The sequence below is a fragment of the Miniopterus natalensis genome, chromosome 11, assembly GCF_054644295.1.
Source record: "Miniopterus natalensis isolate mMinNat1 chromosome 11, mMinNat1.hap1, whole genome shotgun sequence".
In the NCBI taxonomy this organism is placed as follows: domain Eukaryota; kingdom Metazoa; phylum Chordata; class Mammalia; order Chiroptera; family Miniopteridae; genus Miniopterus; species Miniopterus natalensis.
Genome location: NC_142091.1, coordinates 50,851,611 through 50,873,900, shown reverse-complemented (window position 1 = coordinate 50,873,900; position 22,290 = coordinate 50,851,611). Strand labels below are relative to the sequence as shown.

At 42.3% G+C, this 22,290-nt stretch overlaps 1 protein-coding gene and 1 pseudogene across 2 annotated transcripts in view; both read left to right on the top strand.

The window, feature by feature from the left end:
- The first annotated feature begins 2,976 nt into the window (after positions 1 to 2,976).
- On the top strand, positions 2,977 to 16,204 carry LOC107546731 (large ribosomal subunit protein eL15 pseudogene; annotated as a pseudogene).
- A 3,572-nt stretch (positions 16,205 to 19,776) lies between these two features.
- Positions 19,777 to 22,290, top strand: part of PIK3C2A (phosphatidylinositol-4-phosphate 3-kinase catalytic subunit type 2 alpha) — an 80,864-nt gene continuing 78,350 nt past the window's right edge. For both annotated transcript variants that reach the window (XM_016225162.2, XM_016225161.2), the window contains exon 1: positions 19,777 to 19,868. The gene's annotated coding sequence lies outside the window, so the exon portion shown is untranslated. The remainder of the gene's footprint in view (positions 19,869 to 22,290) is intronic.

The following is a 22,290-nucleotide window of genomic DNA, read 5'->3' as shown; positions in this document are numbered from 1 at the left end:
GATTATTAAATTAGTTAATATTTGTAAAGTACTTAAAACTGCATTTAGGCCCGGCCAGGCGTGGCTCAGCGGTTGAGTGACGACCTAGGATCCAGGCGATCGGGGTCTGATTACCGGTCAGGGCACATGCCCGGGCTGCGGGCTCGATCCCTAGTCGGGGGCGTGCAGGAGGCAGCCGATCAATGACTCTCTCAACATTGATGTTTCCATCTCTCTCTCTCCCTCTCCTTTCCGCTCTCTGAAATCAATAAAGATACATTAAATTTAAAAAAAATTTTTAAAAAACACTGTATTTAGAACATATTAAGTGCTATATCAGTGTTTGTTGAATATTGTTTGTTTAACACAAATATTAGTTACTATGGTTAGCTATTATCCAATATTGCTGAAATAAACCACACTTAGTCAAGTTACCTTTCCAGAATTACCTTACCTCCCCTTGACCATGTCCCTCTCCTATCTATAAATCTACAAATACACTGCACCTGTTATTTGCTCATATTATTCCTACAGTACGGAATGCTAATTCCAACCATCATTGACTGAGGAATGCTAACTGTCCTTCCAGATCCAATCCAAAAATCTCTTCCTCACTGAAGGGGCTGCTCTCTCCTATTAGCTTCCCCATTACTGATCTCTAGTCTGACCCTTCCTACTCTGTGTCCCCTCCTGCCCCAGACCAGCAGGCAAGTTAGGCAACAGTTCACGTTTGTCTGGATAAATGGGTAAATGGAATACTGATGTTTTGTGCCTTCAAAGGAACTCAAAAAAGTAAAAGTTTTCTGTTGTAGCATGTTTAGCTTCATTTTTATGCCCTCAGGTCTCAGAGAAGAAATAAAGAGCTGTTCAGGACACTAAAGGAAGATGGAAATAAAATTCTTTGGAAATGAGAAGGCATTTTTTAAAACTTATTGGTTTATTTATTTATTTTTTAAATATATCTTTATTGATTTCAGAGATGGGAAGGGAGAGGGAGAGAGAGAGATAGAAACATCAATGATGCATCATTCATCGGCTGCCTCCTGCATGCCCCCTGCTGGGGATCCAGCCGCAACCCAGGCATGTGCCCTAAACAGGACTCAAACCCCAGTCTCCTGGATCATAAGTTGATGTACAACCGCTGAGCCAGGCCGGCAGGGCTTAATTTTTTTTTTTTTACACTCACCCGAAGACATTTTTTCCATTGCTTTTCAGAGAGAGTGGAAGGGAGAGAGAGTGGGAGAAACACCAATATGAGAGAGATGCATTGATTGGTTGCCTCCTGCACGCACCCCGACCGGGACCGGGGATCCAGCCTGCAACTGAGGTACATGCCCTTGGCCTGAATCGAACCTGGGACCCTTCAGAGTGCAGGCCAACACTCTAGCCACTGAGCCAAACTGGCTAAGGCTAAATTTATTGATTTTTTTGGAGTGGGGGAGAGGAGAAACGTCCATTCGTTATTCCACTTAGTTATGCATTCATTGGTTGATTCTTGTGTATGCCCTGACTGGGGATCAAACGGACAACTTTGGTATATGGGACGACTAAAAGTAATTTTTAAGTGGTTGCTTTGGTTTGGGGTTTTTTTTGGGGGGGGGGGGGGATTGTTTTGTTTTGTTTTTGCCTTTAATCAATATGTACCTTGCTCCCCCTGCTGGATCTAAAATAAAATTCAATTATGTGAAGGCAGAGGAAACAACCTGTTGCATATTTAAAATAGTATCTAGAGCCTTTCATCAAGCTTCTTATTACAGATGGCATAGTTGTAACTATGACATTCTAGAATTCCTATAATGACTGGCTACATAACAATTACAGTTACCTCATGTGTATGGAGAGACAGGTATGGCTTTGAAATCTAAGTCCATCACTACAGGCCAGAAAGTCCTGAGTATAAACACAGCATTGATGAAAGCTGCAAGAAGTGGCCTCTGGCAAATAGTTTATTTTATTTTTGTGTGTTGTTATTAATTTTCATTTTACTTTCTGTGTTAAGGGCATAAGAATGCTACTAGCTTCTCATTACCATTGAAGCACTTGAATGATACCAATAATCAATTAGTACCAAGTGTCTCCTATGTGCACAGCAATACTCAGGCCCCTGGGGGACCCCAGAACACTACAGTGTTCCTCCCCTCAATGTTCCATTGGTTATTAAGAGAATGTGAATGCTGTGTATGGTGCTTCTAATGGTGTGTGGCAGCTGGTAAGCTCTCAACAACTATTCACACGCTTTGCTGTACTAACTCTGAATCTGGTTTCTGCTCAGGGCTGGAATCCTTGATTCCAGGACTAATGGAACACTCTGAGATGGATTCCTTGCAACCTTCACTACACTGTCAGTACCATGAGAACAGGGGCCAGAACTTGTTCCTGCTCTATCCCTAGTGCCCAGGACTATGTCTGGCAATCACCCTTCCAAGGAAACATTCTAATTTTGGTTTGCCCTCATTGTTAAAGAAATGAGCCAATTCCACCTCCCTATCACTTGCATTCACTGGTTCCTGTCTTGCCTAATCTAAGCAGTTCTCAATAAACATAAGCTTCCTTTCTACCTCCTCTTGCCCTTCTGTCATTATTGCCCTCATGACCATCACAAGAGACTATTTAAATACCTTGCTGAAATCCAGACACCAGTGGCTGTACCTTCAGTGTTCTTCTAAGCATCAGCTAAATAATTAACTCACAATGTGACTGAAGAAATCCATCCTAAAACACAAAACAAAGAGGAATCAAAGCCTTTAAATGTGGTAAGGAATCCTGGTCAGACAGGAGTAAATTCGGGAGCTCATAAAAGGGAACTATCCTTAGGGTATGGAAGAGATTTTTTGAGGTTCATGGGCTGGGCAATTTATTCATTCATCTTAAGACCGAGATGAAGCACAGTACTTCCCCTCACGAGTTCATCCTCCAACAGAGGAAACAGATAAATAGCAAGTGAATTAATAAAACAAGACAGAAGGTGGTGCTATAATGAAAAAAAAGCAGGGCAAGATGACAGAGAATAAGGAGGAGGAATGGGTATGGGACAAACATCAGCTTTAGAGGGAATGGGGGTCAGGAAGCCCCTCTGAGGGCATTGGGGGAAGATTTGGCAATAAGGAGCAGAGGGGCTGGGGAAGAGCTTAAGAAAAAGGAAGGGAGGAGAAGGGTTTGCAGCCTGGGTTGGACAAACGTTAGGAGCAGTGGAGTCTAAGGAAAGAAACAAACATGAATTCCAATGCAAAAGTTGCTTTTATGAAAAATATTCAATAATAGTATTTAAGCAAATATCTAGTTCAAAATCTTTTGTTATTCCAAATACTTGCACATTACTTTAAATGTATGCATGCAAATACATTCTCAAATGTGTAAAGTTTATGTGTTCCCAGATGGATTTGAAGCAACTTATAGAAATATAACAGGAAATAAATGAGTTAAGTAATTGGAGGAGGGGGAAGGTCAGGAGTAAAAGCAAACAGAAGAAAAATAAAGTCAACTATTAGGATTGGCTTACAAAAGTGCATATTACAAGTTTTAAACAATAGCTATATCTGGGCTGCATATTTGAGTCTGAGCTTCCAGGAAGGAAGCAGTAGGGAAATATGAACAATTATGAAATTCAATATCCCTATAATAAAAGTGAAGTCATTTTTAAGAGAAATGTAGCTTCCTGGTATTAAGATCTAAGAGAAACGTTCCTTTATTAAGTCTTTCTATGACATGATAGTGGAGGTCCTCAACAATATCCCTACAATAATTGCAATAGCAAGATTCCTAGGGCCATCTCTTAAACTAACTTTAATGCATAAAGCCAAAGTGCAACTCAGTAAAAGCAATTCTACAAGGGTCCAGAGGCAATCCAGCTACAGAGCTTATTTTAGCAGCTGTAAATCAGAGATAACACTTAGAATGTCTGGAGAAATGGATGCATTATGTAGCCTTCAAGTAATCTTCAATGAATATTACTTCTTTCCCCTGAGCTTTTAATGAATATGCAGTAGAGAGTTTGAAGTTATTTCTCTAGCAAGGAACTAGAATGGAAATGATCTTTGCTATTAATTAATAGTTGTTTTGACAATCAGTGAACTAAAGGTAGGACTGACATTGAGAGAAGAAAGGAAGGCCATTCTATTGCCATTTTAAAGTGGGCTTAAAAGACTTTCCTCAAAAAATAGATCTAGACCCACCTAAACACATGGGCAGATAATTACTTAGGCCTCACATTCTTCCACATAGATGCAGTCAAGATCATTCTAGCCTCTATTAGTTAAGATAATACCTTAATTAATAAATTAGTTTTAAAAAAATGCTTTCCAGATAACTGTATAGGTTATGTGCTGTACAAGTCTTTTGTCAATAAATCAATTAAATGTTGGAGGACTGCTACCCAAAACAATATTTGATATAAGAAGAGCTGATCTCGAGTCATGCTTTCTGACAATAATTATAGAGAAAAAGTCAGAGCCTGCTGAGTGGGAATAACACCATATCTTTAGCATAGAGGCAAATAATCATGGTTCACTTAAAAAAAAAAAATGTGCCTGGCTGGGCATGGCTCAGCGGCTAAGCATTCACCTAAGATCCAGGAGATCAGGGTTTGATTCCCAGTCAGGGCACACGCCTGGGTTGCAGGCTCCATGCCCAGTCGGGGGTGTGCAGGAGGCAGCCAATCAATGACTCTCTCATCATTGATGTTTCTTTCTCTCTCCCTCTCCCTTCCTTTCTGAAATCAATAAATATATATATATTTTTAAATAAAAATAAAAAATTAATGTCATGCGCTAAGCTCATCTAAGAGTGTTTTTAGCGCATTAAAAAAGCACATTTTGGGGCCCTGGCCTGGTAGCTCAGTTGGTTGGAGCATCATCCCGATACACCTAAGTTGCCACTTCCATCCCTTGTCCTGGTATGTAGAAGAATGCACCAATGAATGCATAAACAAGTGGAACAACAAACCAATGTCTCTCTCTCTTTCTCTCTCAAATCAATCAATCAATAATTAATTTTTAAAAAGAAGTATTTATATCACTATAGCAAATACTGATTTAATATTTTGAGAACTATATTTCAATGTAATTAACTTGCAATTGTATTTTAGCTTTGTATGTAAAAACATTATTCTGAAAAAGGAGTCTATAGACTTCACCCAACTGCCAAAAGGATCCATGGCACAAAAAAGAAAAACCTGTGGGTTACTGGGTTTGATACATACCTCCACACCCCATGTATTTTTCCTTACTCACTCTCCTCAGAGAGGACTATGGCGATGACAAGTACTCAGACTCATTGAAATGCCATCCCCTAAGTCAGGATGGGATGTGATTAAGAACTTGGGCATTGGAGTCAGCTTGCCCTCCTCCACCACTTATTAGCTGTGTGACGCAGGCAAGTAACTTAACCTCTCTGTGTTTCATATCTGTAAAATAGGAATTACAATTGTTTCTTCCTCATAGTGTTATTGTGAAGCATAAATGAGCTAATCCATTAAATCTCTTAAGAGTCTGGCATACAGTAAGCTCTCAGAAAATGGTAACTGCTTTTTCAAGCACCTATCACAGTTATTTCTTTATGGTATTTATAGGGAGGAGAGAGAAGAGCAAGGAGTAGGTTGGCTATTCTTTTGTTTATTTGTTTTCTTTTCTTTTTGAATAGCAGTGGTCCTGCTTTTAGGGGGGAAAGCACCCATCTTTCTTTTCTTTCTCTTTATTTTTCAATCACCATTCATCCCCCCTATGCCCTCCCCCCCCTCCATGCACCTCATCTCCCTAGGTTGGCTATTTCCCTTGAGTCATATCCTACACATATTACTTATATGATGCATAAAATTGATGTCCTTTTTTAAAGCACATGAAGGAAACACTTGATCATTCTTCCTTGAAAACTTTGCAACTTAATTTTATGTCTTATATAGTAACTCTCCACTGAATCTTTTTTTTTTCTTTTTTTTAAAAATTTTAAAAAAATATATCTTTATTGATTTCAGAGAGAGGAAAGGAGAGGGAGAGAGAGAGATAGAAACATCAATGATGAGAGAGTCATTGATTGGTTGCAGCCCACAACCCGGGCATGTGCCCTGACCGGGAATCGAACCCTGATCGCCTGGATCCTAGGTCGATGCTTAACCACTGAGCCACGCCCGGCCGGGCTCCACTGAATCTTTTTAAATATTTCAGTGGCAGTGCAAAGGCTCCCCACCCTCGGTTTACAAAGCAGGGCTTCCATTTAAATAATATTCGTCTTTCACAATTCATGCTCATTTCTAAAACCTTTAAAAGGTGAGGCTTGGCTATGCCATTTTTTAAAAAAATATATCTTTATTGATTTCAGAGAGAAGAAGGGAGAGGGAGAGAGAAGTAGAAACATCAATGATGAGAGAGTCGTTGATTGGCTGCCTCCTGCACTCCCCCAACTGGGGATGGAGCCTGTAACCCAGGCATGTGCCCTGACTGGGAATCGAACCGAAATCTCCTGGATCCTAGGTCCATGCTCAACCGCTGAGCCACGCCCGGCAGGGCTCAGCTATGTCATTTAACTGAGGGGGAGAGGATATTAAATATAAATGAAAGTAAAATTATTCCTTCATTCAACAGTTACTGAGTTCCTGCTCTGTGACAGGCACTGCTCTAAATGCAGAGGAATTCGTGGTGAACAGGACAAAGTCCCTGCTGTCACTGAGCTTACATTCTAGTGTGGAAGACAATCTGTGAACTAAAATAAATTTTCAAAAGTATCAGGAGTAATTGGTACCTCATAGACCATTAAACTAAAGTGATATGGCCTGGCCGGGCATGGCTCAGTGGTTGAACATTGACCTAGGATCCAGGAGATCGTGGTTCGATCCCAGGTCAGGGCACAGGCTCAGGTTGCAGGCTCCATCCCCAGTTGGGGGAGTGCAGGAGGCAGCAGATCAATGACTCATCACTGATGTTTCTATCTCTCTCTCCCTCTCCCTTCCCCTCTCTGAAATCAATAAAGATACTTTTTAATAAATAAATAAATAAATAAATAAATAAATAAATAAATAAATAAATAAATAAATAAATAAAATTATATGTTTATATACATAAGGACCAGGTGACTCTTTAGATTGGGTGACTCTTCATTTTGAGTTGCCTATCAAACATCTAAAAGGAGATATCAAGTAGACAGTTGCACAAGTCTAGAGTTCAGGGGAGAAGTCAGGTGCTGGAAACATAAATTTGAGAATCATTGGCCGAGGAATGGTATTTAAAACCATGGGACTTGATGAGCTCAACTAGTTAGACATTCTAAACAAAGGGAAAAAAGTTGAAGACCAAGTCTTGGAGCACTGATACCACTGGAAGTCTGATAAAGGGGAAGTTGCTGATAAGAAACTAAAAGGTAAGCAGGAAGGCAAAAGGAAAATAAGAGAAACCTGGCATCACTGAAGCCTAGGGAACAAAGTGCTTCCAGGAGGGAGCAATCACTCACGTCAAAAACTGCTTAGTGGTCCAGAAAGATAAAGACGGAGAGTTGACCTACTTTGGCAAGATGTGGGTCAATGCTGACTTGATTGGAGACATTTCAGTATAGTGAGGCGATTAAAGCCCTGTGGGTGAGAAAGTAGAGTCAGCAAATATAGATAGTTCTTCTGAGCTTTGCTAATAGGTGGCAGAGAAATCAGGCAGAAGCCAGAGGGGGTGTAAGGCCAAGGGAGGATGGGGAGCTATGCATGTAGGAGGGTTAAAAGGAGAGAGGCCAGCCCGGCTGGGCGTGGCTCCGCGACCCAGCATCCAACTAGGATCCAGGAGATCGTGGTTCGATTCCCAGTCTGGACACATGCCCAGCTTGTGGGCTCGATCTCCAGCAGGGGGCCTGCAGGAGGCAGGCAGCCGATCAATGACAACCCTCTCATCATTGATGTTTCTCTCTCTCTCTCTGTCTCTCTCCCCCTCTCCCTTCCTCTCTCTGAAACCAATAAAGATTTAAAAAGGGGGGCGCAAGGCTGAGTAGGGAAGCTGTGAGGAGGGAAAGCATAGATCTACTCTGGTTTCTGCCCTCAGAGAGTTTATGATCTTATGATCCTGTCTGAGAGAAGTTGAGGATAGCAGTGATAAAAAAAATTTTAGTCTTTGGATTAAATAAAACAGTATCTTAATGCTGAGCACAGTGCCTCACAGTAAAAACTCAATAGATGGAAGGAAGCTGTAATTACAAAACAAGTTGAAAACACTCTGAGACAGGAGGTAATTAGGACTAAACTGAGTAATTAGATGTTAAGATTTTAGAAAATTGAGAGATTACTGTCACAGTGACCATCCTTTCAAATGAAAAATCAGAACCCATCATAAGACAATGGGTTTAAAAGAAAAATCTGTTCATATATTCATGTGAAAAAATTTTCAAAGCTCTACAGATTTAAAAAACTTTAGCCGCCTACTTAAACAATTGCCTTTATTGGAAATATTTCAAATCTATATATCCCCAAATACCCTGAGGCATTTTGAGGCCTCTCTCTCTGTGCTCCTATTTTTTCTTCTGCCTGAAGTACCATTTCCAACCTTTACCTGACAAACCCCCATACTCTTCAAGGTCACTTCCTCTGGGAAGCCTCCCTACCCCACCCTCTCCTCCAGTGGGGCTGGGTGCTCCTCTGTTGGCACCTGGTACATTTTTAACACAGTGTACTGACATTTTCTACTTGTGTACCTTTTGTTTTTTCCTATTCCGTCTTTGGGTTTTCTATGTTGTAACTTTTCAAGGGCAGGGTCAGATTGTATTCATTTTGTTTCCCTTGTACCCAGCCCAGCTCCTGGCTGATCTTGATTACTGTTTATGGAACCCAACTGAATCCAATATTAGAATTGTGCTAGAAAATTCTGGGCACAAGTCCTTGAAGGACTGATAGCATAAATACCCCACCACAACTTTATAATAGGTTTATAACAGGAGAAGTGGTCAGAACCCCATCCTTCATCCCATCCTCTGAGTCTTACAGTCCGTATACTTCCAGAGCTGTTTTATATCACTTCAAAAAACCGGCGACGCTTTGGTGCATGGGACGACACTCAACCAACTGAGCCACACTGGCCATGGGACAACACTCAACCAACTGAGCCACACTGGCCAGGGTGTTTTATATCTTTTTTTTTAAAACATGTTTTTATTGATTTCAGAGAGAGGGAGGAAGAGTGAGAGAGACAGAAACATGAATGATGAGAGAGAGTCATTGATTGGCTGCCTTCTGCATGCTTCCTGTTCGGGACTGAGCCCGACACCGGGGCATGTGCCCTGACTGGGAATCGAACTGTGATCTCCTGGATTATAGGTTGATGCTCAACCACTGAGCCATGCCAGCTGGGACTTTTTAACTTTTTTATCATAAAAATGTATTGTTTCTAATAAAAATGATTAACACCCAGTGCAGTCTAAATGTACTTCATTCCAGCCATGGCCGGTTTGGCTCAGTGGTTAGAGTGTCAGCCCATGGACTGAAGGGTCCCAGGTTTGATTCTGGCCAAGGGCACATACCTCTGTTGCAGGCTCCATCCCTGGTCCTGGTCAGGGAGTGTGTGGGAGGCAACAAATCAATGTGTCTCTCTCACATTGATGTTTCTCTCTCTCTCTCTTTCTCTCCCTTCCACTCTCTCTGAAAAGCAATGGGAAAAATATCCTTGGTAGAAGATTAAAAATACATATATATATATATATATTTCATGCCAAAAATGACTAAGCTCTCTTACATGATTTTACTTTTTTATTTATTTAATTTTTTAATTTTTTGGTTAATCCTCAACTGAGGATATTTTTTCCATTGATTTTTAGAGAGAGTGGAAGGAAGGGGAAGAGAGAAGGAGAGAGAGAGACATTGATGTGAGAGAGACATATCAACTGGTTGCCTCCCATATGCACCCTGAATGGGGCCAGGGATTGAACCTGCAACCCAGGTATGTGCCCTTGATCAGGAATTGAATCCAAGACCTTTTGGTCCAAAGGCCTATGCTCTAACCACTGAGCAACACCAGCCAGGGTACACTATTTTCTTTTTAAATTTGAAAGTATTACATGCTCATGGTAACAAAGTCAACTTGTAGAAAAGGAATATATAATAAAAAGGAAGGCTCTCTCCTGTTGCTGACCCCCAGCCTCCCTTCTTTATAGACATGGCGGCTGCTAACAATTTCTTGTGTGTATCCTTCCAGAGGTATCCTATCCTCTTACAACATCCTCCATTTTTTTTTTTTTTATTGATGAGAGAGAGAGAGAGAAACATCAATTTGTTGTTCTACTTATTTCTGCATTCATTGGCTGGTTCCTGTATGTGCCCTAACCCAGGATTGAACCTGCAACTTTGGCATATCGGGGGGACACTTTAACCAGCTGAGCTATCCAGCCAGGGCACATAAATGTAAATTTATTATTTTTCAACGAATATCATTTTACCTCTTCAGTGTTTTCTCATCTGAATCAGTGGTGTTCCCTGAGTCCCACTCACCTGGTTGTGGAATGGCCAACAGCAGACCCTTGGACACATGAAGCTCTTTCATAACTAGGTCTCTTTGCACATACCCTTTTCTCTGCCTAGAATGTCCTTCCTCCTGGGATGCTCCTGAAAAACTACAATATAACCACTTCAAGTGCTGCCTCTTCTGTGAAACCTTCTGCGGCAGCTAGCCTCTAGACTGGCCCCCAAAGACACCCCATCTTCCAATATTCAGACCTTTGCATATTCCTCACCTTTGCATATTCCTCTCCCCTTGAACACAGACTGGACTTACTGACTCACTTCTAATGAACAGAGTATGGCAGAAGTGATGGGATGTAACTTCTGGGGTTAGTTTACAAAACAACTATGACTGTTGTCCAAGGGTGCTTCCTCTTACACACCCCTGTTCCCTCTCGTTCTTTTATTCGTCATTGATGTTGGAGAAAGCCAGCTGCCATGGTGTGCGGCAGCCCTGTGGAGAGGCCCATGTTTCAAGAGATCAGAACCTTCTAATAACCACACGAGTGAAAATGGAAGTGCATCTCTCCCCATTCGAGCCTTTAGATGAGACTGGCATCAGAGAGCAACCTCATGAGAAACCTTTAGGCAGGAGTAGCCACCTGTGCCACACCTGGATTCCTGACCAAAGAAGCTGTGAGATGGTAAATGTTTGTTGCTTTAAACTGCTAAATTTTGGAGTAATTTAATAATAGATAACTAATATGCCTTCCATTCTCCCCTCTTCTTTCCCCTGAGCTTCACAAGTTACTTAGATGTATCTCTAGTAATGCTCTTAGCACACGACATCATACTTCCTCTAAATCTTTCTCTTACTTGACTGTCTCCAAGCACAGGAACCCTTGGCATAGTCAACTTTATATTTACTGCATCTTACACAAATTTCAAGCTACTATCGTCACTTCCCTACATTGTTGTAATAACCTCCAGATTGGGCTGCCCACATCCCCTCTAGCCTCTCTCTAGGTCATTCTCTACCCAGCCCTAAGAAATCTTCTGAAAATGCAACTTGGATCATTTGAGAGATTAAAAATTTTTTCTCATCATTCTTAGAATAAAGACCTAAATTCTCAGTACAGCCTCCAGGCCTGGCATGATCTGCCACAGTGTCACCACCACATCTAAAGCCACTTCCCCCTTGTTCCTAGTACAACAGCAACATTGGCCTTTCAGTTCCTCAGTTCAGCTTTGCTCCTTCCTCCCTCATTGCCTTTAAAAAAATGTGTATATATATATATATATATATATATGTGTGTGTGTGTGTATATATATATATGTATGTGTGTATATATATATATGTATATGTATATGTATATATATTATTGATTTCAGAGAAGAAGGGAGAGGGAGAGATACAAACATCAATGATGAGTCATTGATCGGCTGCCTCCTGCGTGCTCCCTACTGGGGATCAAGCCCACAACCCGGGCATGTGCCCAGACTGGGAATCGAACCACAATCTCCTGGATCATAGAAGGATACTCAATCGCTAAGCAATGCCGGCTGGGCCTCCCTCATTGTATTTGTACACACGGTTCCCTTTGCCTAGGATGCTTTTTCCCTCATCCTTACTCAATTTCTATTCATTTGGATCTCAGCTCAATGTCACTTCCTCAGGGAAGTCCTTTCTGCCTTCCATTCTAAATAAAATAATCCTGTAGTTTCCTCATACCACTTATTACAATTGAGATTAAGTGATTGCTTAATTAAGTGTCTACTGTTTGTCTCCCTTGTTGGACTCTAAGCTTTATGAGGGCTGGTACGTTTTGTCTTGTTCACTACTATATCCCCGGCGCAGACCATAGTGCCTGACATACTGAAAATAGGGGCTCAATAATTTCTTATTCTTTTTTTCTGAATGAATTACAAAGCAAACATTTCCTAGTCCTTCTACAAACTTCACACCTTTTCATCATCTACACCTTCAATGTTCTGAGTGACATTTCTCTGTGATGGTGTGATCTACTTTTGGTAATGATCTCCAAGAGGTAGAGATCACAGTTTTTAAATTGTGTGGTATGGGACCCAGCAGAGTTCTCCTACTGAGGTGGGGATACAGCACTGGGAAAGGAAAGAGAAGCATAGGTTTACTTATTAATGTCCTTTTGTAGCTACTTTATTGCTGTTAAAATCTCCTTGGCCAGAAAAAACAGAAACAAAAATAAATAAAAATTTAAAACAACAACAGAGCAAGAAAAGACAATCAATCAGTGAATAAAATCTCCTTGGCCTGTTGGGGGCAGTGTGAAGTTAAAAGAGCAGGAGCCATTCAGTCAGAGCCAGGTTTGGACCCCAGCTGTACTTAGTGTGTGACTCTAGGCAAATTCCTTACGTTCTCTGTTCCTCAAATTCCTCAGCTCTGAAATGAGGATATAACAATGCTACGATTTTATTGGGTTGTTTGAGGGATTCAATGAGGTGTAAAGCATCAAGAACCAGGCCTAGCCTTGCTGGCATGGTTCAGTGGCAGAGCATCGACCTAGGCTCCAGGCAATCGGGGTTCGATTCCCAGTCAGGGCACATGCCCAGGTTGCGGGCTCGATCCCCAGTAGGAGGCACGCAGGAGGCAGCCGATCAATGACTCTCTCATCATTGATGTTTCTCTCTCTCTCCCTCTCCTTTCCTCTCTCTGAAATCAACAAAAACCTATTCTAAAAAAAGAAAAGAAAAAGAATGAGGCCTAGACTTAGCAAATGCTCAACAAATGTCAGCCACTATTTTTACCTGTGGTAAAACAAAGTTGCCCATTTCTCATTTGGTCCTGGAAGGAGTTTGGGAATATTTGTGCTGTAAAGTTCTCTTTTGGGGGTTAGGATTGGAATACTTAAAAATACAATGCCTCCTCAATTCTTTTCTCTCCCTTTAAATTTTAGTATTGAAGTGTTGTGGACAAAAAAGGGGCTCTATGGAAAGTAACCTCACAGGGTGATCTGCTCATAAATTCCTAACTGGGCAGGTGAGGGTGTTAGCAAACTCAAGGGGTTCACTGCTTGGGGTGTTGCATTCATGAATGAGATGTGGTTGTTGTTAGGTAGTTTTATTTACTTACAGCAAATAAAGGAGACAGGGGATTCACATCCAAAGCTTTGTCTCCTACAAAGGAGACTTAGCCATTGCTTAAATACACTATTTGGTTAACTACATGCTGATTTCTACTTTTCAGTTGGCTACAGTTATCCAGTTGGGTTCCTATCAAGCTCATCCTGTTAAAGCTGCCTCTGCAAAATACTGTGCTACATTTTAACATTAGCAAGAATAACATTTAGTAAGAACCTGTCGGACCTTGAGACCGTTGTCCAATCTAACAATGGTAGATAGTCTGGCATGTCCCAAGCATATAAATTCTTTAGTAAAAGATTTATCTTTGTCTTAAGCAAGCCCTGTCCATTGTTTTTGTACATCTAGGTTAACAAACCTTTGAAATGAGCAAGAAACCACATATTCTGCCCTGGCCAGTTTGGTTCAGTGGTTAGTGTTGGCCCAAGAACCTCAGGGTCCCAGGTTTGATTCTTGCCCAGTCAAAGGCATGTACCTCACTCTATCCCCGCCTGGAGGTTGGGGTGCATGAAGGAGGTGACCAATCGATATGTTTCTCTCACCTTCCACTCTCTCTAAAAATCAATGGGAAAATATCCTCAGGTGAGGAATTAAAAAAAAAAAGCACATATTCCTGTTAATTAACTTTTAATCTAATCCCCACTTTGCTTTCTCCCACCCTCACATAATCTTCCTTTGTTCTTTAATTGCAAATGCATAAAAGAAACTGAAACTGTTATTTTCTGGAAGCATTTGAGATCTTCCTTCCTGGCACTGTTATCAGTTTTGGTTCAAATAAACTCTTATAAAAATTCTCTACAGGCTTGAACATTTCTTATGTCAACATTTAGTTGGCATAGTTAGTAGGATTCTTTTTTTTTTATTTCAGAGAGGAAGGGAGAGGGAGAGAAACATCCGACCAGGGATTGAGCTCGCAACCTGGGCATGTGCCCTGACCGGGAATCAAACCACAATCTCCTGGATCCTAGGTCAATGCTCACCCACTGAGCCACGCCCGGCCGGACATCAGTAGGATTTTGAAGGAGCCCACCTAGGTCCACCTTGAGGACCCCAACCGAGTGCTAGGTACAAGCATGGGCCCATTGTGCCCCACTGGCTCCCTGCTTCACATGGAGTGAAGTTGGTAAGCTTTCTCTTGGAATCCCAGGCTTTCTCGCTTTAAGTAGCAGGCCCATGACTTTATTTCAGCTGTTCTTAGAAAATCCTCAAGGTGAATGAAAGTTGAGGTAACCTAGGAAAAGGGGGAAAAAATGGGTTGCTGCTTTTAATTTCAGCTTTATTTTTTATTTTTATTATTATTACTTTAATCTTCACCCATGAATATGTTTTTATTGATTTAGGGAGAGAGAGAAACATTGACATGAGAAACATCGATCGGTTGCCTCCACAACTTTTGGTTTATGGGATGACACTTCAACCAACTGAGCCATCCAGCCAGGGCCCGACATGTCTTTATTTTACCTGGGTTTACAAAAATAAAAATAAATCATTAATTATTGATTATAGGTTTTCCTACTTTGGGGTCATCTGTTAATGAAATTTCTTGTACTTTGTCAAGAAAGCATATGTTTCTAAAATTATAAAATGTATTTGCCAGTAAAAGAGCTTATGTTTATAAAGGTTTTAAAATGCCTATATAAATTTGATTTCTTAGTTTTCATTAGAAATTGAGGTTTCAAGGGTTAAAAATCTCAATATCCATAGGAAAAACTTATTGGAGTTCTAGAAGGGTTCCTGGAACACCTCAAAAGATTTTTTTTATATTAAATTGCATGAGAAGCATTGTAAAATAAGTGATGAAAAATGTCTAATATCGTATGGGTAGACAACAGTTGTAAATTAAATGAATAGTCAGGGGTATGGAAAATCCAGAATGGCTACTTGGTTCCTTAAGGCTCCCTGGCAAAACCTATTTTTCAGTTTTTACTTTCCTCATTCATCACAGTGCATTTAAGCTGAACCTAAATCAAGGAATTTATGAACTGACATTATTGAAAGAAGATATCTTAAACTATTGCCAAGGTTTGATAAAGTCACTTTAAGAGAATGCCAAATTGGTCTTTTCGTTCCGTCTGACCGCAGTCATCAGATAAGCCAAGACAGGAGCTTACAAATACATCCAGGAGCTATGGAGGAAGGAGCCGTCCAGTGGAACGCACTTTCTTCTCAGGGCGTGCTGCTGACAGTACCGCCAGCTCTCTGTGCTCCACAGAGCCCCTACCCTGCCTGGCCGAACAACGTATACAAGGCCAAGCAAGATTATGTCATATATCGGATTCATGTGGGCCATGTGCTACAAATGCCCAGTTCCTAAGGGTGTGACCTACTGCAAGCCTGTCCATCATGGTATTAACTGGCGAAAGCTTTCACCTGTTGCCAAGGAGTGAGCTGGACGCCACTGTGGGGCTCTGAGAGTCCTGAATCCTTATTGGGTTAGTGAAGATTCCACAAACAAATTCTTTGAGGTTGTCCTCATTGATCCATTCCATAAAGCTATCAGATGGAATCCTGATACCCAGTGGATCACCAAGCGAATCCACAAGCACAGGGAGCAGCGAGGGCTGACATCTGCAGGCTCCAAGAGCTGTGGCCTTGAAAAGGGCCACAGGTACCACAACACTATCGGTGGTTCCTGCCATGCAGCTTGGAGAAGGTGCAATATTCTCCAGCTCCGTTACTGCTAATATAATGTTTGTAAAACTCTTACTTAATAAACAATTTAGGAAAGTCATGTCTGCTTAATAGTGTTCCTTAACTCGTCTGTTAAAACTAGTTGTCTGCAGATTGTTTCATGAATGCATTGTCAAATTATGAAAGTTAAAGTGCAATAATGTTTGAAAACAGTGATGGTGTATCTCATTTCTCATAAGATAAACACTTTTGTCTTTGCTTTATCTTATTAAGGAGTATGTATGAATTAGGGAGTTTATAGGTCAGTGTTTAAAATGCTGTTTGGTATAATAAGTACAAATCAATTCTGTGAAAGAGGAAAAAATAGAAAATGCCAATTGGTAACCGCTTCCTTTCACAGTGAGCTTCCAGGAGACAAAAGACTTTTAAATTCATGGACTGCCACTCAGAGATTTTGTTTTTTGAAAAGGACATCAAATAAAAAAATACTCTCCAAATTTTTGGAAGGGGCCTTATCAGACACCTAACCACAAATGGACATCTACCTCTGTCTCTGACACTCACCTACATCTACCAAGGACACCAGACTCCTCAAGGATGAGAAGCCACTGACATCAGAGGTAGACAGCTATCCCAAGGCACTGACAAGGCCTGTATACCTATGAATTAATGTTTAACTCAAACCATTTTGTTTGTCTTTGTCTGCTAATGATATTAGTCATAATAATACTTATGCTTGTTCTTTGGGTTTTTCTATATAGTCCAACTGTTTATTATTACTGATATGTTATTATACTAGATGCAAAATATAGAAAAATGAGACAGAAGGCAAAACTCGAATCATCATAGTTCACAGGACAGAAATGATCCAGTGTTTTTCTCAATGAAGGCCATAAGACCCAACTTCCTTCCATTTACCTGCACTTCCTTTTTTGGAAAAATTCAGCCTCAACTCACATCCGATGGTTATGGTATTGCCCCATTTACCAATGGTCTGCCATTTCTGAAAGATGAGGCTTCCTAGCGCTGTGAGACCATGCTATCTGACCAAAAGATTGGTCATCAATGCATTCTTCAGATTGATTTATGACCAATGGGGGAAATTACAGATGAAAAAGAGGTTCTACGGAAAGTAACCTCACTGGGAGATCTGATTATAAATTTGTAACTGGGCAGGTCATGGTGGGTAGTCATATCCCAGGCATATAACTTCTTTAGTAAAAGGTTTATCTTTGCCTTAAGCAAGCCCTGTGCATCTAGGTTAACTGAACTTTGAAATGCCAGTAATCCTTTTTGAGACCTCTGGAGCCATAACCTGGGCGGGGGGGGGGGGGGGGGGGGGGGGGGGGGCACATAATCTTGTTAACTATCCTCTAATCCAATCCCTACCTTGCTTTCTTACACCTTCATGTAGTCTTCCTTAGTTCCCTCCTTACTTCCAAGGGCATAAAAGAAACTGCAAACTATTGATCTAAGAAGCATTTTTCTCAGTCTGTTCAGATCTTGCCTCCAGGCGTATCCTGTTTTGCTCAAGTAAATTTTTATAAAATTCTCTACTGGTTTGGGCATTCTTACCTGACAGAAGCCAGTGAGAGAAGAGAAAGGAGAAACAGCTGCCAGCTATGTTCTATTTGGTTTCAAATGATGGCAGCACCAGTGCGTACTTTCTCCTGGAAGTCTGCGTTCCTGTTGTTTACACATGCATCTTCATACGTCCATTGCCAGGCAGATAAGCTATGCTAAGGGAGTTGAGATTCTTGATACCGGGCAATTTAAAAGCTGCTCTTTTGAGATCTGGAGAAACACCAAGCTCCCTTTCTTCCACCTCCCTCTCCTCCCCCACCCCACCTCCTTCTTCTTTTTGCTTATAAACAAAAGACATTTATTTCTCACATTTCTAGAGGTAGGAAATCTGAGATCAGAGTGCCAGCATGGTTGGGCGAGGGTCCTCTTACAGATCTGGGACATAGCCTTGTATCCTCACGTGGTGGAAGGTCTTCCTCCCCTTATTGGGACCCTTCTCGTCGACCAGAGCCTACTAAGCACTGACAATTCAAGAGTCCTAAGAAAATAATGAAGTTGGAAGTGCAAAAAAGAAACTCACTAAAGCAAGGGTCCTCTGCCGTTGGAACCCAGGAAAATATTTCTCAGAAGAAAAATACAAGTAAGTCAAAAGTGAACCTTCCCCCGAGATACAGTGTTCTCTCAAAGCCTCTTCCTTTTTTTCTGAAGGCACACTCTGTTCCCGAGCAGAAGCTAGGAAACAAGCCCCAAGACAAATTGGTTTCCCCTCTCCTTTTAATCTTACGGAAGAGCTGCCAGTTCTCGAAATTCCTCCTTTGATGAGATGATAAAGCAGAACAATGCTGTGAAACTAAGGGAATTCCTGACAGACATTCTTCCAGGGTGTGGAAAGCCTGCTTCTGCTTGGAAGTGTGTGTGCCTGGAGGGGGTTGGAAAGTTAGGAGTAGGAAGGGTGGGTGGGCGAGAGCCAGTAGCCACAGCTACAAGGAATAATTCAGTTGCTTCTAAACTTACCACAGAATAACAGCTCCGTCCAGTCTCATCTCCTGGAGCTGTAGACACGTTTATTACAGCAATTAGAGAACTCCACCAACTTCAAATCCTCCCTACTCCCCTCCCCCCCTTCAAAAAAAGAAAAAAAATATCACTTTTCTTTCCCATTAAGTGTTGGAGATAAGTTTCTACTTTTCTTAACAGACTTCTCACAAATTAAAAAGCAAACAAACAGCACTTTTAAACTGAAAATTGCAGCTCAAAGCACTGTACCACGTTAGACTGTGAATATCTGGAAGGAGCGGACCCCCTTCTCTTACTGTTGAAGGGAAATCTGTTGTAAAATGCTACGGATTGGAGTCAGAACCCAGAGTGAACAGTCGTGGCCCCGGCTTCGCCGCCTGTTGATGGGGATGATTTCCCTATCTGCTTGGCACGGTTATGTAAGGTTTTCATCTAACATTTGACGGCAAAACGCTTCAGGAGCGTAACACCATTCGGTTCCCGTAAGAAAGGTATTTGGAGATTGCATGGAAAGATAGTGTGGAACGCAGAGAAGCGGCGTGCGCCTGGGAATTACCGGGCTAGGTCCTTTACCTGGCTGCTGTGAGGATTAAATGAGCGCTTCCGAAAGCGCTTGATACAAACCACACACCGCACAGCACCCGACCCGCCCGGAGGAATCGGTAAATGCCGGCAGGAGGGAGCGATTTTCGTATCTCGTCTGTTCCTTTCCGCGTTCCAATCACAGCCTAATATCGGCGCGGCCTGGAATCTGGGAGCCGCGGCCGGGACGCAGGCGAGCGCTGAGTCCGCGGAGAAGGCGCGGAAACCACAGAGCACTTCAGTGGTTGGCGGGGCTTCGGAGGCCCGGCCAGAGTCCACGGAGGCCCCACTCCCCTAGTCTGGGGCTGACATGAGAGACGTCCAGAGCTTGCTGGACAGTCCCGGGTGAGCAGCGGGACCCCTGCACCTACCAACGCTGCCGGCGCCTCACGAGACTCGCCTCAGCTCCGCCCCCTAACTCAGGTAGGGCGTGTACACCAGCCAATCGGGAGAAGCCTGGGCGCGGAAGGCGGTGCTTCCAGGCCGGAAGTGACGTTTGTGCTTGGCTGGCCGCGGAGTCCGCCGAAGCTCTGCGCGGCGGCTGAGGCAGCTGAGCCGAAAATGGCTCGGACCGTGGCGGCTGCTGTGGTTCGGGTTGTGGTGGAAACGGAGGCTCGGGCAGCTTGAGGTAAGGCGCGGAGGGTGCGGCGGGGGCTCGTATGTGGAACCCAGCTCTGCAAGGGCGGTGAGGGGCCCCGGGGATTCCGGGATGGAAGGGTCCCTTGCCCGGGCCCCCAGTCCCGCGGGTGCCCGCCTCTGACCCTCCATCCCGAACTCTCGACGCTGCCCCAGCCCAACTCCCCTCCCTCCGGGCCTTGCTTCCACCCAGGCCGTTGCCGACTGTCCCTTTGAAGGTGCGAGGGGTCTGCGCCCCTACTGGGCCCTCTAGTCGGGAACTGAGGCCGGGGGGCTGGGAGTTAATTTTGTCCCAAAGGGGAAGGAAAGGCCACCCCCTTGTCCCTCGGGACCGGACTGGAGCCGCAATGGCCGGTCCTATTTTCTTGACGAAATGTTAAGTTGTTAAGCCTGGCGAGTGTGTGTTAACACTTCTCACTTACGTTCTCTCCCTCGACCCCCTTTTCACCTCCTTGTCCCTCCCGTCTCGGGCTTTGGGGGCTAATGACCCTTTTTTTTCATCCCACTTCCCCGCCGTTGCCTTTTTTTTTTTTTTGACGCGAATCCACTTGCTTGGGGATTTCAGTGTGTATTTATTTCAGTGTGTATTTATTTCTGTGTGTATTTAGCGCATCATCTTCCTGGGAGGGCGGTCAGATTAACTTCCTGAGTGACTGAAGAGTAACAAATAATTGAAGAAAAAAGCAGCGCATACTCCAGCTTGGAATTTTTTTCGGGAGCGGGGAGCGGGGCGCAGGGATTGAGAAGGTAAATGAGGACGGAGAAAACTAAGCGAGGAGGCAAGTCCGGAGATAAAGAACGTGGAAGAACCTGTAGTAGTCCTTCCCCTGTAGTCTCCTGATAGAAGTTGAGGTTGTAATTATACTTTTATTTTTAACAGTGGGTGTTGAATTGAGTCTAAGGCAAGAGGCCTTCCTCTTTGAACAAGTTTACCTAATAAAAGATACCCTAAAATCTTCCTAGGTGGGCGTCAGGCAGAAAAGCTCTGTTGGCAAGGTTTTAAAAAAATATATTGAAGCCTCATAGCCACAGATTAGAAGAGATGCAGAAAAAAAAGGAAAGCTATTAGAAGAATGGTGAAGATAGTTTAAAGGGGGAAGACTGCACGTTAGGAGGTCCAGGAACACCGATTCCAGGAGAGACTTTGTACCTTTGCCTCCTTGGCGTGCGGCCAAGTCTCCGTTGGAGGCTTAGCAGCTCTGCCTTGTTGGGATTGGTGCCCTTACTCACGGAGCAGATTAGACTGCAGTACCTTCGTTGAGGTCTGTACCGTTGAGGATAACTGCTTCTTTAACATTAAGACAGTCTTGAGTACTGAAAAGCATTATGGCTGAACGGGAATGGAAATATTTTATTATTTCACTCAAACTTAATTTAAAAGTAATTTTTATGTAGGTACCAAGCACATACAGAGCTTCCACAAATTATTTTGCCTAGAGTAACAGATTCTACAGCAATTTTTTTTTCTGATGAAAATCTCTGTTGCTATTTGTATTTTTGTATGCATGCATGTTGCTTGCAGTTTTTCTGGGCAAGCAGTATATTTTAATGTTTTTCACCCATGGGTTTCACAGTTTTTCCTGTTTTATGGAATATGAAAGTTGGCATGCTTGCATTTAGGGATTTTAGAAGCTATAACGTTATGTAGTTATCTGTATATTACTATGATTGTTTCTCCCTTCAGTCATGAATGGTTCCAAAATTTTCAATTAATTGAAGATGGCAGCATCAATTCCCGTGTCTAGGAATCTTTCTTTCATCTTGTACAGTGTTCTTACTTAGTAAGCTCATTCAGTAAGTGAACTTATACCTAATGAGAGTGTTGGATTTCCTAAGAGCTCAGAGTCCTTATCAGAGCATCATATCAAACTTTTCAGAGCAGCAGTGTGAAGCACTTTATTTTAATGCTTTGTAACTTGTATTGCTTTGATAACATAAATTAACCACTTTATTATATATTTGTCATATTTCAAAAAGAATTTAAGGCAGGTAAATGATAAAGGTGACTGTTTTAGTGCTGTGCATTCACATAGTATGTGATTTGATTTGTTAGTTGTACCTCAGTAGGGCTAAACTTTACCCTCTGAAAGGTCTTATTGTTTTCAGAGGCCCTGTAAGGGTGCCTGGCACTGCAATGGTTCCAGGGATAGAAAAATGAATGAGACAGGGCTTGTTCTCAAGAAATTCTCTAGTCTATCTGGGGAGACAAAACACACAAATTATAACAGTATGGTTTTAAGGGCAGTAGATCCAAGTAGTACTAAAAAGGATGTGATTACCTGGCTGGGAGATGGAGAGGGAATGAGTGCATCTGATAAGGAAGATGATGCTCAAACTGAGTCTTGAAGGATGAATTCCTTCTGTTAATAAGGGTGGGATTAAGGTGATCAGGTTCTAGACCCTGCTGTGATACT